At 42.4% G+C, this 23,050-nt stretch overlaps 1 long non-coding RNA gene across 1 annotated transcript; it reads right to left on the bottom strand.

Moving 5' to 3' along the window:
• Positions 1-10,688: 10,688 nt before the first annotated feature.
• On the bottom strand, positions 10,689-14,069 carry LOC131737370 (uncharacterized). Its single transcript, XR_009328988.1, has 3 exons — positions 13,833-14,069; positions 12,634-12,745; positions 10,689-11,283 (listed from the first exon to the last, which is right to left on the bottom strand). It is a non-coding gene; the product is annotated as an uncharacterized LOC131737370 (long non-coding RNA).
• Positions 14,070-23,050: the final 8,981 nt, after the last annotated feature.

Raw genomic sequence — 23,050 nt, 5'->3', positions numbered from 1 at the left:
CAATATCTCGCCTTTTGAAAGCTTTATTCGAACAACAAATTTCGTACAGTGCTGCATCTTCCCATTAGGATCTTGTTAGCTTGCTCCGTCACTCTGAACCTTCCACTTCCCAGATCTCTGCTGCTTTACCTCCGCAGCTGATCCCAAACACTGATGTCCCTCCAGTTCAAACCTCCCATCCAGTTCCAATTCTGATCCTCCCAATAGTACTCTTTAAAAGGGGGAGACCTGTACTAACTCTTCTGATGTGTTCAAAGTGCTGCAGGAAGAGGGCAGCAGCCGTTCAATATCCGCCTGTTGGTCATGGCAATGACACGGAGAGGTGGGAGAGAGGGTGTGTGGGCTTCCCTTCTCTCTGAATGGCTGAGAGGCGGGTCTTGGGGGGATTGCTGGCCCTATAAAATAACATTCTGCTGTTCCCTCAGGTCTGCCCTATTGAAAAAGACATACAGACGGTCTGGTCCAGATCCAAGACACGGCCGGGTAGGAAAACCCCAAAAGAAAATAGAACGAAAAGAAAAGAAAACAGGGTTAGCGGGGAAAACCGTGGGCTGACCCCATCAGTATTTTTTAGCAACCTGAGGGAGCGGTGAGGGTAGGACGGAGACCCGGACCGTGTGGGTAGCGATGGTCGGGGTGAAGCTGCCGAGTGCAGCACCTTTTATTTGTAGTTTTTGATTACTGTGTTTTATTTTCCTTTTTTCTTTTCCCCTTTTGCTTATTCTTTTGTTTGAGCACCGGCGAGTGCGCCGTTACTGAGAAACGGTACCGCCTCTGATATCTCTGTGGCTCTGCATATCATTGTTGATAGGCAAACCACAGACAACAGTGCCCTCTGCGGGCCAGAAAGTGGAACTGCCCCACCAATAATAAAACTGGGCACCTGTGCGGTGTTTTCAAGTTCACTTGTGTCTCCCGTGTGTCAGTGAATTACCCACCACCCTTCTACACGTGGTGTTAGTTGTGGGATGCAGGTACCCTGGTATGCACTCATCATACTGTAGCCTGGTTAGCAAGTCCGGGGCGGACTTGAGGCTGGCAGAGGAGAGTGTAGCGTGCACGGGGGAAGGCAGCAGTAGGGCTGGTAGGTGACGTAATCGCGGACAAAGACATAAGCCTGATATACGCTCCTTGCAAAGTAGCCGGCTCCTTGGTACAGCGGTATCGGCGCTATGCTTTAGTGCGAGAGGTCCCGGGTTCGCGCCCACCCTCCGCCCCTGTGTTGATTGCCTCGCCCTGTATGATGCGCCTGCCTGTGGGGAACCAAGATCGCTACATTGGTGTTAGAGTGGGATTCACTGGCACTGCCCCCTGTGAGCAGTACACACAGACATGGATGCCACCCAGTTCGCGGAGATGATGGATCTCCTGCGCCAGACCTTGACTGCTGCAGTGCAATAGGCTGCTAGACCGGCGGGACCCGACCCCCAGTTGATGACACCGACCCAAATGACGGCAGATGATCGACCCGAAGCCTACCTTGAGGTGTTCGAGGCCCTGGCGACCTCTGCCGGGTGGGATCAGGCCCAGTGGGCCAGTTAACTCTTGCCCCAGTTAACGGGGGAGGCGCAAGCAGCAGCGAGGACGCTGTCTCCCGACCGGATGATGGACTACCCCACTCCAAAAGCCACCATCCTGTATTGCGTGGGGGCCACACCGGAGGGATATCGGAGGAAGTTTCGGGAGGAGCGCTTCTCGCCCGAGGAGCACCCCCGAACCATTGCCCACCGCTTGAATGAGTACGCAATGGGGTGGTTAACTCTGGATGCGACCACGAAAGCCAGGCTGGTGGAAATCATTGTGGTGGAGCGGTTTCTGGAGTGTTTAGCTCTGGGGCTAAGGCTGTGGGTACAGCGGCAGGCACCCACCACCCTGGATCGAGCGGCCGCATTGGCAGAGCAGTACCAGGCAGCCGAACCAATGTCAGCTAGGCTGCCTGGACGAAGCACTGCGGGATCATCCGCACCACCGGCCCCGGATAGGTCGAAGGGACTGGGGGGAAGGGGTGTACAAGGTTTTGGATGGGGGGGCGGTGAGAGCTCCCGGCCCGGTAACCGGGGCAGGGTGGGGTCCCCCACAGGCTGCTGCAGTGTCGGACCAGGGTCTTGCGCGGTCTCTTTACCATCGAGCCCATTTGATGGCTCCTGTGTTTCCACCTCTTGCTGAGGCTCCAGGGCGAGAAACTAGCCCACTGTGGGGTTGGACGTGCCAGGAGGCAGCCACCCCGTGATGGAGTGTGACCTCAGCCTACCAGGTAAGCCTGTTCAATTACCTCAGTCACTTCAGCAGACGGGTTTTGTTATTCCTGTGACAGTGGATGGTACAAGAACCCAGGCACTCCTGGATTCAGGGTGTGGTCAGTCCCTAATACAGGATAGCCTAATCTGACCGGGGCATAAACAGTTATTGGGACAGGTGCATATTAAATGTATTCATGGGAATGTACGCTCCTATCCCAAGATCAGTGTGAATATAACTATTGGCCAGCAGGTGACGCAGGTGTATTTAGGATTGTGTCCTCGATTGCCAGTACCAGTAGTTCTGGGTCGGGACTGTGGGCAGTTTAAGGATTGGTTAGCTGCCCTGACAGCCCTGTCTTCCCTATTGGCTAAGAAGGAGGAGGTAATTGGGGAGATCTTCCCCTTCTGTGACCCGACTTGGTTTTGCCACAGATTTAGACCCCGAAAAACTAAATGGGAACGCCAGGCCGCTAAGAATGAGGGCTGGCAATGGAAGGAGTCCGAGAGGTTTCAGCTGGGGGCGGTTGGTGAAGAGTTGGTGGAGGGGGGAGAAGGCGGAGCCAGCACAGGGGCCTGGCTCGGCTGCCTCCGCTCGGGACCGACCCGACCCCGAGCTGGAACCCATGGGAGCTGATTTTTTAGCCCGTTCCCGTGACTTCCGACTCGAGCAAGGGCGTGACGATGTGCTGGGCAGGCTCTTTGACCAAGCAGCTGTGGTTAATAGTCGTGTGGTCGAGCCCAGACACGCCGCCACGTACCCTCACTTTGAAATTAATCGAGACCTTCTGTACCGTGTTGAAAAATTACCCCAGATGGGGGAGGTGCGTCATCAGTTGCTCATTCCTCAGCCCTTTAAGGAGGATTTGTTGCAGATTGCTCACCCTATTCCCCTGTCTGGTCACTTGGGAAGATACAAAACCAAAGCGAGGCTTGTGACACGGTTCTATTGGCTGGGGTTGGATGGTGATGTCAGACGTTTTTGTGGGGAGTGTCAGAAAGCTAGCCCTAGAGCCGTCCCACGAGCACCACTGGTGCCGTTGCCCCTAGTGGAAGCTCCATTTGAGTGTATTGGGATGGACATAGTTGGGCCATTGGAAAGGAGTGTGGCGGGATACACACACCTATTGGTTATTTTGGATTACGCGACGCATTATCCAGAGGCCATACCCCTCCGATCTATGTCCGCTAAGTCTGTTGCCAATGAGCTTGTGAAGGTTTTCTCCCGAGTGGGGATCCCCAGGGAAATACTGACCGACCAAGGCACCAACTTTATGTCCCAGCTAATCCACGGAACATGTAAGCTTTTGGGGATTAAAACCATTAGGACCTCGGTGTTTCATCCTCAGACCGATGGTCTTGTGGAGCGCTTTAATAAGACCCTTAAGAACATGTTGCTCAGATTATTAGTAGTGATGTGCGTTATTGGGACCAGCTGATTCCTCCCCTTCTCTTTGCGATCAGAGAGGTACCCCAGACTTCCACAGGCTTTTCGCCATTCGAGTTGTTGTATGGGCGAAGACCCCGGGGTGTGCTGGATCTGGTCAGAAAGATGTGGGAGGAACAGCAGGACAATTCGACCAATACTGTCCGGTATGTGTTGGACCTGCGCAAACGTCTTGAGTCTGTAGGAAAATGGGCGCATGACAATTTGCAGCAGGCTCAGCACAGACAGGAGACACAGTACAACCGAGGAGCTCGGTTACGCACATTTCAGCCAGGGGATAAAGTACTTCTATTGTTACCCAGTTCTGAGTCAAAACTTCTGGCTAAGTGGCAAGGACCCTTTGAGGTTACACGCTGTTGGGAAGGTGGACTATGAGATCTGCCAGCCGGAGCGACGAAGAGAGAAACACATTTATCATATAAACCTCTTGAAGCCCTGGTTGGGTATCGAGTAGGGGGTGGCCAGATCAGACCGCTGATTGCTAAGGTGAAAGCCTTGGCTGACTGGCCGGTCCCTACGACCAAAACCCAGGTGTGCTCTTTCTTGGGACTAGCGGGCTATTATAGGAAGTTCATACCGAGCTTCGCCACGCTTGCTGCTCCCTTGACAGACCTCACCAGGAAGGCTGCCCCAAATACGGTTCAATGGATGGAGCCGTGCCAGAGGGCCTTTCTCGCTCTGAAGCGGAGACTGTGTAGTAAGCCAGTGCTGTGCAGTCCGGATTTCAGTAAGAGGTTCACCCTGCAGACGGATGCGTCAGAGACAGGTCTTGGGGAGTGTTATCTCAGGAGGTGCAGGGAAGTGAGCACCCGGTCCTGTACATCAGCAGGAAGCTCCTTCCCCGTGAAAAAAATTATAGTACCATCGAGAAGGAGTGTCTCGCAGTAAAATGGGCAGTCGAGTCACTCCGGTACTACCTCCTGGGCCGACACTTCACCCTGGTTACAGATCATGCCCCCTTAGCATGGCTGAAGGATAACAATGCCAGAATCACGCGGTGGTACTTGGCCCTGCAGCCCTATGCCTTCAGGGTTGTCCACCGAGCAGGAAAGCTGCAACAAAACGCAGATTTTTTCTCTTGGGAAGGCATGGGGATGTAGGATTTTCGAATGGACCGGTGGTGCCATTCTGAGGGGGAGGATGTGTAACAGGGGAAGACCTGTACTGACTCTTCTGATGTGTTCAAAGTGCTGCAGGAAGAGGGCAACAGCCAGTCAATATTCGCCTGTCAGTCATGGCAGTGACACAGAGAGGTGGGAGAGTGGGTGTGTGGGCTTCCCTTCTCTCTGAATAGCTGAGAGGCGGGTCTTGGGGGGATTGCTGGCCCTATAAAATAACATTCTGCTGTTCCCTCAGGTCTGCCCTTTTGAAAAAGACATACAGACAGTCTGGTCCAGATCCAAGACACGGCCGGGTAGGAAAACCCCAAAAGAAAATAGAATGAAAAGAAAACAGGGTTAGCGGGGAAAACCGTGGGCAGACCCCATCAGTATTTTTTAGCAGCCTGAGGGAGCGGTGAGGGTAGGACGGAGACCCGGACCGTGTGGGTAGCGACGGTCGGGGTGAAGCTGCCGAGTGCAGCACCTTTTATTTGTAGTTTTTGATTACTGTGTTTTATTTTCCTTTTTTCTTTTCCCCTTTTGCTTATTCTTTTGTTTGAGCACCTGCGAGTGTGCTGTTACTGAGAAACAGTACCGCCTCTGGTATCTCTGTGGCTCTGCATATCATTGTTGACAGGCAGACCACAGACAACAGCACCCTCTGCGGGCCAAAAAGTGGAACTCCCCCATCAATAATAAAACTGGGCACCTGTGTGGTGTTTTCAAGTTCACTTATGTCTCCTGTGTGTCAGTGAATTACCCACCACCCTTCTACATACTCAAAGAAATGAAAGAAGTTATTTACAAACCGCTAACCAAGATCATGCAACAGTCTCTTGACACAGGGGTTGTACCGACAGACTGGAAAATAGCAAACGTAATACCGATCCACAGAAAGGGAGACAAAACCAAACCAGGTAACTACAGACCAATAAGCCTGACTTCTATTATATGTAAACTTATTGAAACTATAATAAGATCTAAAATGTAAAATTACCTATATGGTAACAATATCCTGGGAGACAGTCAGCATGGTTTTAGGAAAGGGAGATCGTGTCTAACTAACCTACTTTACTTTTTTGAGGATGCAACATTGAAAATGGATAATTGCAAAGCATACAACATGGTTTATTTAGATTTCCAGAAAGCTTTTGACAAAGTCCTGCATAAAAGATTAATTCTCAAACTGAACGCAGTAGGGATTCAAGGAAATGCATGCACATGGATTAGGGAGTGGTTAACAAGTAGAAAACAGAAAGTACTGATTAGAGGAGGAACCTCAAAATGGAGCGAGGTAACCAGTGGTGTACCAGAGGGATCAGTATCAGGTCCTCTACTATTCCTAATCTACATTAATGATTTAGATTCTGGTATAGTAAGCAAACTTGTTAAATTTGCAGACAACACAAAAATAGGAGGAGTGGCAAACACTGTTGCAGCAGCAAAGGTCATTCAAAATGATCTAGACAGCATTCAGAACTGGACAGACACATGGCAAATGAAATTTCATAGAGAAAAGTGTAAAGTATTGCATGCAGGCAATACAAATGTGCATTATAAATATCATATGGGAGATACTGAAATTGAAGAAGGGAACTATGAAAAAGACCTAGGAGTTTATGTTGACTCAGAAATGTCTTCATCTGGACAATGTGGGGAGCTATAAAAAAGGCCAACAAGATGCTCGGATATATTGTGAGAAGTGTTGAATTTAAATCAAGGGAAGTAATGTTAAAAGTTTACAATGCATTAGTAAGACCTCACCTAGAATATTGTGTTCAGTTCTGGTCACCTCGTTACAAAAAGGATATTGCTGTTCTAGAAAGAGTGCAAAGAAGAGCAACCAGAATTACCCGGGTTTAAAAGGCATGTCGTATGCAGACAGGCTAAAAGAATTGAATCTATTCAGTCTTGAACAAAGAAGACTTTGCGGCGATCTGATTCAAACATTCAAAAAGGTATAGACAATGTCGACCCAGGGGACTTTTTTGACCTGAAAAAAGAAACAAGGACCAGGGGTCACAGATGGAGATTAGATAAAGGGGCATTCAGAACAGAAGATAGGAGGCACATTTTTACACAGAATTGTGAGGGTCTGGAACCAACTCCCCAGTAATGTTGTTGAAGCTGACACCCTGGGATCCTTCTAGAAGCTGCTTGATGAGATTCTGGGATCAATAAGCTACTAAAAACCAAATGAGCAAGATGGGCTGAATGGCCTCCTCTCGTTTGTAAACTTTCTTATGTTCTTATTTCTTCGTGTTTGAAAACACTTGGGTGTTCACAACGGTAATTGTGAACCTTCATTGTTGTTAGATATTCCAGTTCCAGCCCTTTCTCTAATGGAAAAAAAAGCCTGAATTGTCCCAGACACTGTATTGTCAGGAGGTACCTCCTTATCAGCCATGACGTACTAAATTTCTGCCAAGCACTTTCAAATTACCTAAGATGAAGCTTTAGACAAGCGAGGAAATATGGACCAGACGTTGTCATCTAATTAGTATGCATTTTTTTATATAAAATGTTTTAATTGTTGATATGAAGAATTTACATTTTTTATACCAACAATTATATTTTTTATATAAAAAATGTATATTCAGAATTTTTTATATCAAAAGTGTTATTACTGATACAAACAAAACATTACAATGAGAGATTGAGGATTAAATGTTAAAATGGCTTGCCCTATGACTAATGGGTCCTCCGCACACTCCTATGTTATATAGATTTTGGTAATGAGATGAATCAACACATGAGATAAAGCATTCCAGATCACGTGGTGCAGTTTGTTTTACTGTATGAGCCTTATGTTACTCAATTTAACTTGCATTCATCTTTTTTAAACTTGTAAGAGAAACAAAAGTCTCTGTGCGGGTAATGCGGTTCATTAGGTTGCTAATAGTTGGTAACATCTGGTAAATGTTGTTTGAAACAGCAGGGATTCTGTTAGCTTCCACAAAGATGTATGATAATGATCTAAGATAATAGGCATTGGGTGCACAAGCATTTCTTAAATGTGACACCTTTTTTATGTGACACCATTTATTCAACGTTTCAAATCATTGCCATTTGACTCATAAAATGATAATGCTTTATAGCTTATTTGTTTTATAAGCAAGGTTATAAAAAATACTGAAGCAACTACAAATTTAAAAATAAAGAAACAAATAAATAACAAAGCCATTTGCAAAACACAGAAAGATATTTTTTCATCCTTTACACTTTTGTTATCTTCGTCATTGGTCATCGGATAGCTGATTGCTTTAAGCCTAGACTTTTCTGTCCCTAAGGAACAAGATGCAATTCACTGCACAGTAGCCTTAAGTGGCATATATCATGGATACCTACCAGGGACAAAAAAGTCAAGTTTATACCCCAAAATGCATTAAATTAGCATAGCCTGGAATTCGTGGCAGTGGTCTCCTGTATTATTGCTGCAGGCTATTGACTGCACCATGCTTGAGCGACCACCTATAGCAGTGACAACAGACATCTGAATGGCTCTACAGGTGTTGCTGGTGCGCGGTGAACCAAGGATTACCCTGCCGACCTGAACCCTCCCTCCCGGGCGGTGCTCGGCCAATTGTGTGCCGCCCCCTGGGAACTCCCGGTCACAGTCAGACATAGCTTGGATACGAACGAGCAATCTCCAGGCTATAGGGTACACCCTGCACTCCACGCGGAGCGCCTTTACTGGATGCACCACTCGGGAGCCCCTATTAGCGGGATTTAATATTATAGTGTCCAATATGTAAGATAGCAAAAATAAAACAAAACAACCACAACAACAAAAATGTAACATACACGGAATCAAATAATTTTTAATATTAAATATAGGTAGTAACCAGCATTTTTCAAACCTGTTGTAGGTAGGGCTCTACAATAACTTTTTTTTAGGCACATGTGCACCTAAGTTAAAAAATGTAAGTGCACACTGAAAAATTTAGGGCTATACAAAAAAAAATACAATTTTGCTCAAATGTATTGTTGAATATCTACAAATCTTTTTTTCCCTTCCTTTCTTAAATAACACTTATGCAGTTCAATACTTTTGCATTAGCAAAATTATAATAGACTTTTTTTTCCAACTTAAATGATTTTTAACAGCCTGGTAGCATCTTCCTCAGAATGTTCTACTTACCTTTTTATGGTAGTGGGATGGTCTGGCTGACATTTCTGTGGCAAAGTGGCTGCTGAGTGAGAACAGGTGCAGAGGTGATGCAGTACAGGAATAGGCCTAATCACGGACAGAAACTGTAATCAGTTTGGAAAAGGGGTCTTTTATTTTTTAATCCCGGTCTGGCAACCAAACAATAACCTCCGGCAATACACACCAATGTGTAATGTACGGAGATAATAATAATAATAATGGGTTGCAGCCTAAACAATAAATACATGTTATCTGCCCCAGAATAATAATGGACACGGTCACCAGTCTGGTTGCGTGCAGTAGTGCTCATGGTGGGTGATAACAATTTATTAAGTGACTGTGGTGTAGTGTTGTTCCGGTTTAGTGCTGGCCCAAGGCGACAGCTCCTCATACGTGTTAGCCGTCTGGTGATTCACAAACAAAGACATTTACTAACAACGACAAACAAACAAAAAACTCTCCTATCTTGAGCACTGATGAAGTCTCTGTCATGCTCCTCATTCATGCATAATTCTGCATGGTGGATAGGTGAATTATTGTCTTGAAAGTAGCCAGCCCCATCAGTATACAAGTTTGGCATTGTTGGATGGACTTGATCTTGATTAAGTAAATTACAGCATTTGTTCAGCCTTCCAGAGTAACCAAGGGGCCCAGGGTATACCAAGAAATCATGCACCACACCAGGGAGATGCCAAATTTAATCAGTTAGACAGGCCTTAATACTGTAGTCCGGCAGTGTACAGTGTTCTTTAAAATGATTGTCAGTGACAATACAATGGCACTACAATGGAATGCAATTGTCGGAAAAGGTAAGTGGCAATATTTTTAGATTTTGTCATACCAATGTTGTACACACTGGTAATTCACTGGAGTACGATAACACCAAGAAGGTATTAGAGGAAATGTTTGTCTTTCTGTGTCAGGACCACAGTTCATTTTGTTGCCATTGCTGGTAATGCTGTGGTTCTTCATGGTAATACACTGATATGGTAATGTTTTCAATTTTGTTTTATCTTCCCTGGGTCTGTGGCAGGTTTTTAATATGCTGTACCCTGTAAATAATGATATTCACATTTGTGAGAAAAGTTTACATTTTCCTATTCCCAGTGGGAAGTTCTGTCAGCCTGACCTCTAAATTCAAATTAGGAAGGTTTAATTTTTATGTATTTATTACCATATGCTATTTTTTTTCTTTCACATGTATTTTGTTGTAGCCTACAATACCCTTGATTAAATACTTTAGTATAACTGATATTGATAGTACTACTTGCATAACAAACTGTTTCTTAGCTAAGAGCTAAAGAAGGGTGCATTTAAAATGATGATAATTTAGTACATTTATTTAACAGCTGGTCTTAATATGGGCTTATATCTTCTAAATTATGAATAATACAAGGTTTTGCTTTTGGGTTGTTTAATAAAGGAATATATATATATATATATATATATATATATATATATATATATATATATATATATATATACATATATATATATATACATATATATATATATATATATATATATCCCTAAGGCCTTTTTTTAAACATATTTTTTATTTTCTAAAATAAAACCATTATTGCTACCGTCTCAAATGGGAAATATAAATAAGTCCTCTATTCATTTTCCATGTTGTGCTTTTAAAATATATAGTACTGGAGTAAATCCCATATGCTGCTTCAGATAACTAGGTATAGTTGAGATGTTGTATTGTAGCAAAGACAATTTATTGTTTTATTACATTGTAAATTTATTTCATTCATAATGTTTTTTTCAGAGTACAATCAAGTATTACTGATGTGCTTGCTAAGCACAGGAAAAATAAACAATACAAAGACAATGATATTCATTAAAGGTGTCTAAAATATATAAAAAAGATATCTCAGATTTAACCTAACAGTTTCATTCACACTAAGAAAAATAATGAATGTCTTGATGCAACAGTGTATTGATTATTTAGGTACAGAACTAATATATAACATATTGCTTTCCCCTTTCCGAGTCAGTTGGATAGGATCAGAAAAAAGAGCACGTAATGACTGAGAGTTCACTGAACATGTGCAGTTTATCTGTGGTATACGTTTACATTTAGGGGGAAATTATTGGAATGAAGTACAACGAAAATAATTATAGATTGCTTGTATCAAAGTTGCCACTCTGAAACTAAGTTTTTGCACAATGTGTGATGTCTCAGTTATTCAGGAAGATCCCTCTAAATCAAGATTGACAGCTTGGACCGGGATGCCAGCAGGATGCTTTGAAAAAATGTTATTCAGGTATTGAATTCTGTCCTTAACCCAACGATCTGCAGGATTGGCACAGACTTGTTTTCCACTTCTGAGGACTAATCTGTAAGTAAAGAAAATATGAAGAGGAACTTTAAGATTACAACTCATAGTAACTGCAGAGTTCCCAACATTGGTGGAAAAAAAAAAGTAGTTAGGACTGAAAAGACTTACAGCTGGTTTCACAGACCCAAGTTAGACTACCTAACCCTAAAGTAACATTGGATAGACCAAGAGATTAGGTAACTGGGGTCTGTGAAATCAGCCATTAGTCACAACTAAATTTTCTGTGTATTTTTAACTGCAGTCTTCAAATACAATGTCGACTCATACTATAATAAAATCTTGCTACCAATGCCCACTTTTCATGATAAATGTTATGACAAGAGAATTGCATGCAAAAATGTGTGCACAGCATCATAGTATGGTATTAGAGTGAATTCACATTTAAAACTGTACATAGCCTTGTCATAATGAAATTGAGTGACCTTTGCATGGAAACACAAATATTCATAATGTAACTCGCATGACTACAGTTACTCTTGTTTATTTAAAAAATAAATACATTGAGTTCATGATAGGCACAAAGGGTTTGCAGAGCTGCTCTTAGGTTATGTGCATGTCAGTTGTAGTGGTAGTGCAAAATTTGGGGTTAAAGGTTAATTGGAAGAGATTCTGCCCATCATTAAATGCACTTGTTGCCTTATATAATAAATTAGAATATGCCTTGGCTTTAACCCTTGGTATAGCCAGGATTTGCTTATCACAGGAGAGTAGGAGTGAGTCGATGCTTTGGGTAAACTCCATATTCCTCAAATGAGAGGTGGGTAAACTCTGTTTACCCTCAACTACACTACTGATGAAACTTGAATGACCCCAGATCAAAAGTAGGACAGATGAAAAAGTTGCTCACATTAGTAAGAACATTCTTTTTACAGCCTTGGTTAGTTGGTCTTTTAATCAATAAAAGAAAAAATATATTTTGAGGTTCACCAATTTTCACACTACTGAAGAGGATAAATAGAGTATACACCATGTTCATATAGTACTGTAGTTATTCCAGACAATGGGCTGTTTAGGGCTATCCTTATAAGTAAAATAACCAAAGGATTATATGAAGGTTCATGTTGTATTCTGTTTATATAACACAAATAATTATGGGAAATTGAGTATGCTTAATCCTAATTTAATTTGTATCTAATTTACTTTCCTGAGACCTGGTTAGCAACTGTGCAGTTCTCCAGGTCATGTTTTTGAATGACTGCAAAACACATCCCCAAATTAGATCTGATAAAAACATATTCACTCAGGAACACAGAGCAGGAAAAAGTTATCTGATGTAATGAGAACTGTACATAGTTTTGGTCCACAATGTATTGTATTGTATGTCCTTTTTCTTAAAAAGTATACTTACATAACACCAGGCCTGCTACAGTCTGTTCTGGTGAACTCATAACGTGCTAACATTCTTCTTGTAAGTTTTTCTTCCTGATAACTGAAACAGCAAGCATCCGGTGTGTGGGCATCTACAAAAGAGGGGACAGTAATAGATTAGTACTATACATACTTTGGAAGAGTGAGAAAGATTTTTTTATGAATAAGTTCATATTTGGACAAACTATCAAGGCACAAATATTAAAGTATTTTAAGACCTTAAAGTGTTACACGACTTAAAAATGTTGTCCCCTGTGCTGTATGTATTACTGAAGTATCTTTTAAAACATAATAACAATTGGTTTGATATTTGTATTCATATACCCTGGATAATAAGTCTACTAAAGAATGAAACAGAACAAATTAATTATCAATAATTGGGGGTCCTGCATCATGGAATTATGGATAACAAAGAATAATAGCCTATGAGCATCCATTTCATTTTTATGAACCATTTCAGAATGTTCAATTTAAACTAAATGGCTGCCAACTAAAATGCCATCATTGTTATTTTTCAAAATCTTAACTGTGTATAGCAATGTTTTGCGATCCTAAGGAATATCACTAAACTTTATCAACATCAGGCATATCCCTACTTAAAATGGTAGACGTGGTTATAGTAAGGTAGATACACTGCCAGAAGTATTACGTAATCGACAGTGTTTTTTGCCATCTGCCAAGTCACTTCGAATAAGTTTTCTGCCTTCATTCCCCAGTTGATTTATATGTGATTAAAAATATCAAAACAATCAATATTATGTTGAAAAATATATTACACGTTTAGCACAGGAAACAACAATGGTTTGTAGTGTGTTTGTTGTAAACACTAAAGGGTGTTCTGTAACACTTTATAATACACCAGTGTATTAAGGTTGGGTACATTTTTAATTTATCAATTAAAATAACAGTTAAAGTAATGTTCTAGGTAGAGGCTGGTGAAAGGTTACACCAGTCCTCACATTTTGGCATGGGTGACAGCTTCTACCCCTTTTTAAAAAAATTAATGAAATTTAAAAGATCGTCTCAAAAAAAACTTTAGGAGCACAGGGACTTCAAAGATAACATCAATCTTTAATATGTAAAATTATAATAAAATACTTTTTTTGTAGCTTTTATAGATTCTTTTCTGCCCCATTGGATAACCATATTTGTTGTTATTAAAGAAAATAAAGTACTTACTCCTGCCAAGAGTCTGTGAGCACAGGGCTGCGATAAGAAGAGCTGCCATGACCAGGTGTGTGAATTTCATCTTCTCTTCAGAGTTGGAGCTAAACTGTTAAAATCAGATTTGGCTTCTTTTCAGGACGTGCTTCTGAAGATTATGATCTCTGCTTGATTATGTCCACTACTTATAGGGGCAGGCTGACCTGCAGGGGAATCCATAAAAGCAGAGGTCATGGTTCCATGGAAAACCCAAGCAACTACCACGCATGAAGAGAAAGCGTGGTTGACTACATCAGTTAATGGAAAAAAAAAGACAAGTCTTTCAGGAAATTACATCTTCTTTCTTAGTAAACTTTGCTGGTCTTTCACAGTTGTAAAAATAGATGGGTGAGGAGATGGTAGGAAACAATGTAGGTTGCTGCTTCAGAAATAGACTGCTGTGGTTAGCACCTTTATCCTTATCAATTAATTAATCTATTTTGCATCTAACTCTCTGATCATTGGACATCTGTCTAAATTCAGATGTTGATCTTATAAAAACAAATTTATCAACAACAGTTCAGAATGAACGGGTACCTAAACACCTGGTACCGACCTGTTGTAAAAGTTCCCGACCCCACCATATCTCTTTGTACCAGAGTTTTTAACCATTTAATAGCAAATTGTAACCTTTACATTTCTGCTACAGTGCAGATTAAAATTACATGTAGGTTTCTCACAGTCCACAATACCAGAGGCAGAAATCAAGTGGTATGGTATATTTAAGCGATAGAGGCCGGCGATGCGGGCTCTACTGTGTGGTAGATGACCGCGACTGGAGTTATGCGTCCCGAGCCGTAAGCGAGGGCGCTAATGAAAGTCAAGGTCATCTACCACATGGTACAGTACGCATCGAGAGGGCTCTATCATTATTAGAAAACTATTTATTTCTTTATTTTCTCTTTAAAAAAACTTTCAAACATATATTTACATAAGAACATAAGAACATAAGAAAGTTTACAAACGAGAGGAGGCCATTCAGCCCATCTTTCTCGTTTGGTTGTTAGTAGCTTATTGATCCCAGAATCTCATCAAGCAGCTTCTTGAAGGATCCCAGGGTGTCAGCTTCAACAACATTACTGGGGAGTTGGTTCCAGACCCTCACAATTCTCTGTGTAAAAAAGTGCCTCCTATTTTCTGTTCTGAATGCCCCTTTATCTAATCTCCATCTGTGACCCCTGGTCCTTGTTTCTTTTTTCAGGTCAAAGAAGTCCCCTGGGTCGACATTGTCTATACCTTTTAGGATTTTGAATGTTTGAATCAGATCAGCGCGTAGTGTTCTTTGTTCAAGACTGAATAGATTCAATTCTTTTAGCCTGTCTGCATACGACATGCCTTTTAAACCCGGGTTAATTCTGGTTGCTCTTCTTTGCATTCTTTCTAGAGCAGCAATATCCTTTTTGTAACGAGGTGACCAGAACTGAACACAATATTCTAGGTGAGGTCTTACTAATGCATTGTAAACTTTTAACATTACTTCCCTTGATTTAAATTCAACACTTCTCACAATATATCCGAGCATCTTGTTGGCCTTTTTCATAGCTTCCCCACATTGTCTAGATGAGGACATTTCTGAGTCAACATAAACTCCTAGGTCTTTTTCATAGTTCTCTTCTTCAATTTCAGTATCTCCCATATGATATTTATAATGCACATTTGTATTGCCTGCATGCAATACTTTACACTTTTCTCTATGAAATGTCATTTGCCATGTGTCTGCCCAGTTCTGAATGCTGTCTAGATCATTTTGATTGACCTTTGCTGCTGCAACAGTGTTTGCCACTCCTCCTATTTTTGTGTGTTGTCTGCAAATTTAACGAGTTTGCTTACTATACCAGAATCTAAATCATTAATGTAGATTAGGAATAGCAGAGAACCTAATACTGATCCCTCTGGTACACCACTGGTTACCTCGCTCCATTTTGAGGTTCCTCCTCTATAATCAGTACTTTCTGTTTTCTACATGTTAACCACTCCCTAATCCATGTGCATGCATTTCCTTGAATCCCTACTGCGTTCAGTTTGAGAATTAATCTTTTATGCGTGACTTTGTCAAAAGCTTTCTGGAAATCTAAATAAACCATGTCATATGCTTTGCAATTACCCATTTTCAATGTTGCATCCTCAAAAAAGTCAAGCAGGTTAGTTAGACACGATCTCCCTTTCCTAAAACCATGCTGACTGTCTCCCAGGATATTGTTAGGTAATTTTACATTTTAGATCTTATTATAGTTTCCATAAGTTTACATATAATAGAAGTCAGGCTTATTGGTCTGTAGTTACCTGGTTCGGTTTTGTCTCCCTTTTTGTGGATCGGTATTACGTTTGCTATTTTCCAGTCTGTCGATACAACCCCTGTGAAAAGAGACTGTTGCATGATCTTGGTTAGCGGTTTGTAAATAACTTCTTTCATTTCTTTGAGTTCTATTGGGAGGATCTCATCTGGCCCAGGGGATTTGTTTATTTTAAGAGCTCCTAGTCCCTTTAACACTTCTGCCTCTGTTATGCTAAAGTTATTTAAAATTGGATAGGAACAGGTCGACATGTTGGGCATGTTGTCCATGTCCTCCTTTGCAAAAACATGTGAAAAGTAATCATTTAATATATTTGCTATTTTTTTTTCTTCATCTATGATTTTGCCATTTGTGTCTCTTAGACATTTAACCTCCTCTTTGAATGTTCTCTTGCTCTTATAATATTGGAAAAACATTTTGGAATTGGTTTTAGCCCCCTTAGCAATATTGATTTCTATCTCTCTCTTGGCCTTTCTAACTTCATTTTTGACTTGTGTTTGCAGTTCCAAATACTCTTTCTGTGTACTTTGTTTTTGGTCCCTTTTAAACGCTCTGTAAAGTGCCTTTTTTCGCTGAATATTTTTTTAATTGATCTATTAAACCATTTTGGCCATTTCAGTAGTTCGGGACAAACACCAATCACAAAATGTTTTAGTACAAATATTTATTGTAGAGAATGCGGAGTATGCGATTTAACAGAAAAGTATGCTGTATATACACATTCATTTGGCATCAAACCTAACTTGGTTTGAGGGTTCGCTGCCTGGCCAACTGGACGAGGCTGAGACCCCCATTTGATAAAACATAAAAACTGTTATTAAGAAAGGTGGAGATGGGGAGGTGGTGGGTTACGATGAAATCAAAACGCAACTGAGAGATAAGTGAAGAGGGTATTTATAGTGCTAACAATTTAAATTAGCTAATGTGTAAATTGAATGATTCAATTTGGTGATGCGGAGATTGGTGTCTGACCCTCCTCCCGAACTTTAATTATAAATTTCATTTCAGTAGTTCGGGACAAACACCAATCACAAAATGTTTTAGTACAAATATTTATTGTAGAGAATGCGGAGTATGCGATTGAACAGAAAAGTATGCTGTATATACACATTCATTTGGCATCAAACCTAACTTGGTTTGAGGGTTCGCTGCCTGGCCAACTGGACGAGGCTGAGACCCCCAAAAAGAACAAGCCGGTCTCAATGCCACAATTAGAATTGAATATAGCCCACTTGAAGGTTTAGCCAACCTTTAACAAATGATCATCAACACGCAGGAGAGGAAAACAAAACCCATTTTTGGGAAATAAACCTCTGGGAATCCATGGCTGATTCGATTGCCCTTCCTCCAGGCAGGCTACTAACACTTAAGAGCACATTTCTGTAAAAGCATTTTTAGGCTCCATAATATTTGTTATAATGTAAACTTGGTAAGCACTGGAGGATCAACGACCTAACCGTTTGATAAGAGAGTCTGGAACTCAGTGGGAAAAAGCTGCTACGATTCTGAAGGAAGGACCGGAAAACTGCTCAGCTGCGAATCCGGACCTGGAAATAAATCAGGTGAAAGAAGAACAAATGTTGGGTGACGATTGTTCAGTTTTCGTTAATAAACAGCGGGCCTGAGGGTGATGCGCCCTGAGAAAGATGGAGATGGACAAGAGAGAAAGGGGTCATATGGGCCAACATGGGAGTTTAATTTATAAACAAAATTGAAAAGCTTTCTCTAATCTTCCTGGTCCGTTTTACTTCTTTTGAGCAGGAAGGAAAGGGTATCAGATGAGGGGATTGCTAGGTCAGAGATTAAGGGGTGAATCTAGGGGTTGAATTTGAGAGCGATGTAGACTCCCAGCACCTATGGGAACCCAAGAAGGCTAAGAGAAAGAGCTGTAAGGTTTTATCTAAAACAGGCAGGAGTAGCTGGAGCAGATGAGAGGCACCAAGAGAGTATGTTGATGGCAATAGGTAGGCAAGCAGGAGGAGAAAGAGATTCTGATAGTTGAAGCCCTTTCAGGATTAGTGAAATTTGTGAGTTGCAGAGTGTAGAGCTGGGACACTGAAATTGAGTTGAGTTTGTAGAAAAACTTGATGCCGGAAATTCAAATCTTATAGCTCTGTTCTTAAGGGACATAAAACAGGATGACACTACGGGCACTGAAAATGATGGAAAGGAATGTTGAATGCAAAGTGAAATTTTAAAGCAATTCCAGGATGACCGGTACATTTGCAGTGAGCGGGGAGTGATGCTGAGAAGAGTTGTTTCTTGAGCCTGCAGAAATCAGGGAATGCAGCAGGTGGCTCACATGAATGTCAGGTCTGAAAAATGAGGAATCTTTGCAGGTCGTCTTCGGAAGCCAATGCTCTGAATCTCTGCGTTTAGAAACGAGAAAGAGAATCAATTATATTCAGGTGGCCGAGAATGTGTTGAGCTCTGAAAATGAACTGATGAGTAACAGATAAACAGGTAATCCTTCTGAATATTCTCATTATATGGTGGGAGAATGAACGATCTTGTTAAAGATTTAGACTGAAGGAGAATTGTGAGTGGAGAAGAATGGATTGAGCCCAGGAAGACCCCCAAAAGGAGTGCGGCTACAGCAAATGGACACACTTTGCGCAATGACGAGGAGTGATCGGTTATAGGAATAATGCTGAATTCGTTGGGCCATGGAGCAGAAAACCAATTTTCCCTTGTAGTATCCTCCAAAGCCAAGAGAGGGAGCTGCATCTTTGAACGGCTGAATGTCTTTGTGCAGCAGGAGACAGTTGTCGTAAAAGAAAGTACTGCCATTCCTTTCTTTTAGTAGGAGCTCCCACAGGCGGAGTTCCTTGCGAAAAAAAAGGAACCAAACCATAAGTATGACATCATTGAGGGAATCGACAGAAAGGATCAAATAGAGAGAAGGTAGGAGATAAAAGCTCTGCCTCGAGGATTTATCCTCATTGCGTACAAATTGCAAAGCATACGACATGGTTTATTTAAATTCCGAGAAAGCTTTTGACAAAGTCCCACATAAAAGATTAATTTCTCATATTGAACGCAGTAGGGATTCAATGAAATGCATGCACATGGATTAGGGAGTAGTTAACATGTAGAAAACAGAAGGCCTCCAGAGTATGCAGTATTGCGGCCCTGACTGATATTCAAAGAAATGGGAATGGTTTTGAAAGTGTTTGAATAAACTGCCGGTAAGCTGAAAGAAGAAAAGCATCTCACAGAGAAGAGACCACTATGGGGTCGTGCTGGACACCCATGGCGGCCAGGGAGGTCACTGCAGGGGCCTGCTGAATGCCTGCAGTGAGGGGAGGGTAGCCTAAAAGGTTACATTTGGAAGACCGCGGAGGTAAGGAATAGAAGGGGGCAGTGGGGCCCTGTTGAAGTTCGCAGCTGGTAGAAAACCGTTTGGCAGAGAAGGGAGCACTATGGGGGCCTGCTGGACGCCCATAGTGGCCAGCGTGGTCACTGCAGGGGCCTGCAGTGATGGGGGGTGGGGAATGCGGGAGCAGCCGCACCCAACTGTAATTACTGATTAGAGGAGACATCAAAAATAGAGCAAGGTAACCAGTGGTGTATTACAGGGATCAGTATTAGGTCCTCTGCTATTCCTAATCTACATAATGATTTAGATTATGGCATAGTAAGCAGACTTGTTAAATTTGCACACAACACAAAAATAGGTGGAGTGGCAAACACTGTTGCAGCAGCGAAGGTCATTCAAAATGATCTAGACAGCATTCAGAACTGGGCAAGCACATGGCAAATGACATTTAATAGAGAAGTGTAAAGTACTGCACACAGGCAAGAAAAATGTGCATTATAAATATCATATGGAAGATACTGAAATTGAGGGAATCTTTGAAAAAGACCTAGGAGTTTATGTTGACTCAGATATGTCTTCATCTAGACAATGTGGGGAAGCTGTAAAAAGGCCAACAAGATGCTCGGATAAATTGTGAAAAGTTTTGAATTTAAAATCAAGGGAAGTAATGTTAAAAATGTACAATGCATTAGTAAGACCTCACCTAGAATACTGTGTTCAGTTCTGGACACTTCATTAAAAGAAAAAGGATATTGCTGCTCCAGAAAGAGTGCAAAGAACAGCGACCAGAACAGTCCCGGATTTAAAACACATGTCGTATGCAGACAGGCCAAAAGAAAAGAAGCTATTCAGACTTGAACAAAGACTACGCGGTGATCTGATTCAAGCTTTCAAAATCCTAAAAGGTATTGACAACGTCAACCCAGGAGATTTTTTGAACCAGGACCAGGGGTCACAAATGGAAATTAGACAAAGGGGCATTCAGAACAGAAAATAGGAGGCACTTTTTTACATAGAAAATTATGAGGGTCTGGAACCAACTTAGTAATGTTGAAGCCGACACCCTGGGATCCATCTTGATCCTTCTTGATGATACTCTGAGATCAATAAGCTACTAACAACCAAACGAGCAAGATGGGCTGAATGGCATCCTCTTGTTTGCAAATCCTCCCATGCTCCCATGTAGTTTAAATGGCCTAGGAGGGACAGAAGATTGCGTTTAGTAGGGGGGGGGGGGGGGGGGGACCGGACCGGACAGAAAAGTGGAAATATAAAAAATACAATCCCCTGAGGACAGGCTCAATGGGCATGATTTTAAATGTGTTTGATATATTGGCTTTAGCCAGTCATGCGTTTTTCCCCAGCAATTTTGATTAAGAATATGGCGTGGTCGATTTGCATATTGCAGGGAGCAATCTTTGTGAGGGACTGTTGATGCTGGGTGTGGTGGAGTTACGAATCTGGGAAATCTGGATACAAAAGCTCAAAACTGCCGAAGAGCAGTGAGGGAAGGGAACCAGAAAGGTTAGGGAACCTGCAGTGAGAGAAGGGAACCAGAAAGGTTATAGTTAGAGGTGAAGGGAGCACTATGGGGGCCTGCTGGACGCCCATAGTGGCCAAAGAGGTCATTGCTGGGGCCTGCTGGACGCCTGCAGTGAGGGAAGGGAACCAGAAAGGTTATAGTTAGAGGTGAAGGGAGCACTATGGGGGCCTGCTGGACGCCCATAGTGGCCAAAGAGGTCATTGCAGGGGCCTGCTGGGCGCCTGCAGTGAGGGAAGGGAACCAGAAAGGTTATAGTTGGAGGTGAAGGGAGCACTATGGGGGCCTGCTGGACGCCCATAGTGGCCAAAGAGGTCATTGCAGGGGCCTGCTGGACGCCTGCAGTGAGGGAAGGGAACCAGAAAGGTTATATTTTGAGGTGAAGGGATCACTATGGGGGCCTGCTGGACGCCCATAGTGGCCAAAGAGATCACTGCAGGGGCCTGCTGGATGCCTGCAGTGATGAGGGGGTGTAACCAGAAAGGTTACAGATGCATATACAACAGTGGCGGGTGTCGAAACCCCCAGGATAGATCGCGGGAGCAGCCACTCCTAACTGTAAAAACAATCTCTGGAAACAAATGCTCAAAACTGCTGAAGCGCAGAAAGAAAAGCATTTCACAGAGAAAGGATCACTATGAGGGCCTGCTGGACGCCCATAGTGGCCAAAGAGGTCACTGCAGGGGCCTGCTGGATGCCTGCAGTGAGGGGAGGTAACCTGAAAGGTTATAGTTGGAGCCAGAATGCTCAGGAACTGCTAAATGAGCCTTTGATTGACAGGTGCGATGGTCCTGCTTTCGGATTTTTCCGGTAGTAGAAGCGCTTTGTTGAGATGCAGTCGGTGCGGGCGAGGTGTTTCAAGTCCGCTTATAATACGCGGAAATTGGGCTAGCTTCTTGAGTCGCGGGTTGGAATTTGTAAAAACACCCATACTGACATGGGTTGGGCTAGTTTTGTCGTGATACTTGGCAACACTGGGTAAAGCAACGATCAGTGCTGACGTCATAGCGCCTGCGACGGGAAGGATGAAATAAAGTAAACAAATTCTCCTTACGTGCTGTAGATTTGAATGGGATGTTGTTGCTACAAAGATAAAGCTGGAGGCGGGAGCCACAGCAGACAGGAGAAGCTGACATCTGGGCAGAGAAGTTTGGAGTGGTAATACCGCCGACCGAAGTTGTGGTGGAGTTGGCCCAGGAAGGGCTGGTTGAACTGGTTGCGTGGATCTCGGCTCCGGGGAAACAGCAAACAGATCGTCATCCGTCGAAACGGCATAATCCAGAATGCAGACCATGATGCGTGCATGTACGATGAAATCAAAACGCAACTGAGAGATAAGTGAAGAGGGTATTTATAGTGCTAACAATTTAAATTAGCTAATGTGTAAATTGAATGATTCAATTTGGTGATGCGGAGATTGGTGTCTGACCCTCCTCCCGAACTTTAATTATAAATTTCATTTTGTTTTAGATTTAGATTTGTCTACTTTTGGGATGTAATTGTTTTGCGCCTCTAGTACTACATTTTTAAAAAACAGCCATCCTTTTTCTGTGGATGTTTTCTCTATTTTACTCCAATCTACTTCTGTTAGTCTCTGTTTCATACCTTCGTAGTTTGCTTTTCAAAAACTTCAAATAAGACCATGTTGTGGTCTGAGTTTGCCAATGGCTCTCTGACCTCTGTTTTAGTTATTCTGTCTTCATTATTTGAAAAGACTAAATCAAGGCATGCCTCCCTTCTAGTCGGTGCCTTGACATATTGCGTTGGGAAGCAGTCATTTGTCATTTCCACCATTTCAATTTCGTCTGTCGTGCCCTCCATCGGGTTTTCCCATTTTATATCTGGGAAGTTGAAATCCCCCATTAGTATGGCTTCTCCTTTTCTACACGCATTTCAAATGCCATTGTATAACAGATTATTTTGCTCAGCGTCTGAATTTGGTGGTCTATTTTCCATTATTCTGTGTCCATTATTCTGACCCATATTGATTCTGCATTGTTTTCTTTGTCCTGATTTAACAAATGGGCTTCAAGACTATTTC

Source organism: Acipenser ruthenus, chromosome 6 (assembly GCF_902713425.1).
Source record: "Acipenser ruthenus chromosome 6, fAciRut3.2 maternal haplotype, whole genome shotgun sequence".
Classification (NCBI taxonomy): Eukaryota; Metazoa; Chordata; class Actinopteri; order Acipenseriformes; family Acipenseridae; genus Acipenser; species Acipenser ruthenus.
The sequence above is the reverse complement of the archived record's forward strand: the minus strand, read 5'-3'. Positions and strand labels throughout refer to the sequence as shown.